The sequence below is a fragment of the Pistacia vera genome, unplaced genomic scaffold, assembly GCF_008641045.1.
Source record: "Pistacia vera cultivar Batoury unplaced genomic scaffold, PisVer_v2 Contig634, whole genome shotgun sequence".
In the NCBI taxonomy this organism is placed as follows: domain Eukaryota; kingdom Viridiplantae; phylum Streptophyta; class Magnoliopsida; order Sapindales; family Anacardiaceae; genus Pistacia; species Pistacia vera.
The window spans coordinates 238443-242426 of record NW_022196484.1 but is presented as its reverse complement, the minus strand read 5'-3'; the positions used below and the strand labels follow the sequence as shown (position 1 = coordinate 242426).

At 34.2% G+C, this 3984-nt stretch overlaps 1 non-coding gene across 1 annotated transcript; it reads right to left on the bottom strand.

The window, feature by feature from the left end:
• Nucleotides 1–3559: 3559 nt before the first annotated feature.
• On the bottom strand, nucleotides 3560–3666 carry LOC116111406. The gene has a single exon (XR_004125062.1). It is a non-coding gene; the product is annotated as a small nucleolar RNA R71 (small nucleolar RNA).
• Nucleotides 3667–3984: the final 318 nt, after the last annotated feature.

Sequence of the window (3984 nt, the reverse complement as noted above, 5' to 3'; positions counted from 1 at the left end):
TGTATGAAATTCCTTGCATGTTTCTTTAACTTCAAGAATCATGGATCTGTATGTGTTTTCAGGAATTCAGGTGCAAAATTGATGATTCTTATGTGCGCTGATGTTCGGACCATCGGGACACATTAGAGTGTGAATGAATCAAGACATGAAGAAGAAAAATTGGAACTTCAAGGTTGCACCGCGGCGCAAATCGACGCAATTCTAGTTGTGCTGCAGCATAGATTTATGGCGCCGTAGCACAAATTTGCGAAACCCAACGTACGCTACGGCGTGGAACAGTTTTTGTCGAAGCACAAATCGGCGGAAATCGCGCTGAGGTGCAGGTCAAGCAGAATGCAAAATATGCACATTTTCCAACCCTGATTTATTCCTTATATTAATTACAAAATTCCCTTGTAATAAACTATAAAATGGCAACTTATTTCGTTTTTTAGGTTTTCAAAACTTTGTAAACAATTGGCTAACTTGGAGAAGGGGTTTTTGAGAGGCAAGGAACAAAACCTTGATTTTTGTTGTTAATTCTTGATCCAAATGGTTATGGGTAAGATTGAGGTTTGTTTTCTTGTAACTGTGTAACTAACCCTTATCTAGTGTATCCAATGTAGCCTAATTAGAATACTCTATGTTTTTAATCTAAGTTACTTGTTTAATCAATTCAATGCAATCTTAGTTTCATTCATTGTCATTTATTCAATCTTTGATTGATGTTATTGCTTGATCATCTTTAATGTTGATTAATTGATTGCGTGAATCAAGGTTAGACTATACGCCCTAGCTAATCTTGAATAGCTCTTGTGATTGAATGGTTTGTGTCTATACATACGCTTTGACAAATATAAATTGGTTTGTGAACTTTGGTACTCGTGGTTTTAATTGGTTGTTAGTAATTAGACTAGACAACACGCCCTAGCTAGTTTAGTGATGAAAGCACTTGGTTAATCCCGAACGCCCTGCAGTAACACCTTAATTAAGTGAGTATTGACCCAAGGATGTGAATTGAGAAAGCAATAGTTAGATTATTGGCATAGAGTACGATAATTACGGTGAAATTGGATATTTAGACCTTAGTCCATTTGATTCTCATTTGTTTTATTAGCATCTTTACTTTAATCATTAATTTTAGTTATTTTACTGTTATTTAGAATTATTAGTTAGTTGATTATTTCTGTCATTTTATTTGCTTTATTCTATTCAATTAAACCCAATCCAAAATCAGGATTGATATAGTACAACCCATTAAGAATCCAAATTAACCCATACAAGGTTTAATTAGTTACTTGCGTTTGAAGGCTCCTTTGGATTCTTTTTTATTTCTTTTCGCCAACTGATTCAAGTCAGAATCGCTCCAATTAAGTCCACACAAAAGCAAGGATGTTAATCCACAATCAAAGTATTTGCTTGACACTTTGATTGCAAGCTGTTGAATGAAAAATTGAGAGAGAAATTCTCTCTCAAAATGTGGAGGGTGGCTAGGGTTTTGGTTCGGGAGAAAAATATGGACTATATTTAATTTCTGCTAAACCCTTTCTTTTATAGTGGGGAATATTCCTAAACCTAAATTGGAATAGGATTATTCTTACTCCACTTTTGGAATAACCAATAAATAAATATATTAATATTTATTTATTTATTTCCCTTTTAGTATTTTATTAATATATATTTAATCTATATTTCATTCAATTAAATATAAATATATATACTACACATTTAATATGAATGTCTTAAATTAATATTAATATGCTCTATACTTTTGCTAAAATTATTTCAATATAAATATTGAACATTGGCAATGACCTCAGCGAATTTAATTGCACAGCAAAATTACCAAAATACCCATTTCATTTAAAAGATGAAATTACCCTTCCATCTTCATTCTCAATAAAACTGCCTTTAATGTGTGTGATCTGTAGGCTTTTTATTATGTTGGTAGTGACCGGATCCATAATTAAGCATCAACAAATTAGTGTTCTGTATACCAATCAAGATTGGCCTCTAGCAAGGCATCATGATTACCTAACAAATAAAAATTCAGCGAAGATGCTACCTTTTAACAGTATGATTACCGTGCTATTCAAATCATTTTACCATCCTTTATCTCATTAAGGTTTGAAGTACATAAGTAGTGTCAACTTCAATAAATTTTCCTTGATATGTTTATATTCGGTTGTCAAATCAATGATCATATAAAATTGGATTTGAGCATCGACTCGGTTCCACTATGGCCACAAATTTTGTAGTCGTAGTTCCTAACCAAATATCTTAGTGAGATAATTTCTCCTGTAACCAAGAGTGATGAATCCTTTGTTGATCTACCATAGTCATAGTGTACTTGATGCAACCAATGACTAACATATTAATAACCCTAAATAGGACTATGTTAGGCTAGTGTCAAATTAAATCAATAATTACACATGGTGCTTTGGTGATCTCAAGTCGAAAGATCACATGCACCACCATCCATTAGAGGGTATATTCCACAGACACTGGCATTACCATCTTGTGTGGAATCCTTTAGTGGGTCGGTCTAGTGAATTTGTCATTAACAAGCACCCATGCATCGCACCAGGTTGTCACCTAACAACCTTGACATGTGAAAACTGTCACTACCTTCCGATAGGGTCGTTCAACGCTATGATAGCCTTATTGTATAATCCGTGCCCTTGTTCAAATTAACACTGGGGCTACGGACAGTTCTAGAATGCCCCATATGTGATCATAGGGTTCTCACAATTAAGATTTAAAACACTTAATTTCCTCATCACAGTTCAACCTTTCTAAGGACATATATCAATTTATATATGAATATACAAATGAATGCTATGATATATAATTTATGCCTTTACTGATATTCAATAATATTATTACAAGAGTCTAATATTATTAGCTCTAGTGCAACTATCCTAATAGTTTTTGGTGTCGTTGTCGGGGAATTGAAAGTTATTCAATTTTCTTTGATAACTTGTGCTTTAATTTTGTTATTTTGATCTTTACTTTTTTTTGTTTTATTTTTATTTGGATTACCTTTTTTTTCCTATTTTCTTTGGTGTGTTAGTTCTTGAATGCAAGGTCGCTGATCTTTGGATGAAGAAGTGTTTCCTTACTTTGATAGAGTGAATTTGATTGGTAGGAAGAGAAGGGAACCAGAGATTTCTGAAGATTCATTTGAATCAAGTTCTGAATCTGAAGAAGAAATGGCTAACATACCTCGTCCTATGAAGGAGTACGCATGTCCTACCATTGGAACGTCGCCTTCTTGCATAGTCCTAAGTACCGCCGCAAGGAATTATCAGTTGAAGAACATTCACTTTTAGATGCTTCCTTCATTTCATGGAATAGCCACAGAGGATCCTTTAACTTTCATTCGTGATTTTTACTTAACTGTTCAAACTTTTCCTTTGAAAAATTTAAATGAAGATCAATTGCAGTTGAGATGCTTTCCATACATCCTGAAGGATGTAGCAAAGATTTGGTTCATGTCTTTGACACCACTTCACTTACCGCTTGGGATGCAGTTTACAACAAGTTCATTGGCAAATTCTACTCTCATACAAAGACTGCTAAACTACGAGGTAAAATAGCTGCTTTCTCTCAAATTGAAGGTGAACCATTCCATGAAGCTTGGAAACATTTTAAATTGCTTTTAGTTCAATGTCCACACCATAGATTTCCTTTAGAATTGTTGAATCAATTTTTCTATGATGGACTGACATAGGCTTGCTAAGCCATAGTTGATAATGCTACAAGTGGTGCCATGGGAGAAAAGACTACACAAGAGACTTACGGGTTGTATGAGATGCTTGGAGCCAATTCATAGCAGAAAAGTGTTAGAGGAAAATCAAAAGGAATTTATGAAGTAAGTGCTAACACTGAGTTGGTAATGCAAGTATCTAAGTTGACCAGGCAAATGAAGACCATGTGTAACATGATGATGGGACAAGGGTAGAGCGGTTCTAAAGTGGTATGTGCTATTTGTGGTAATGTTGG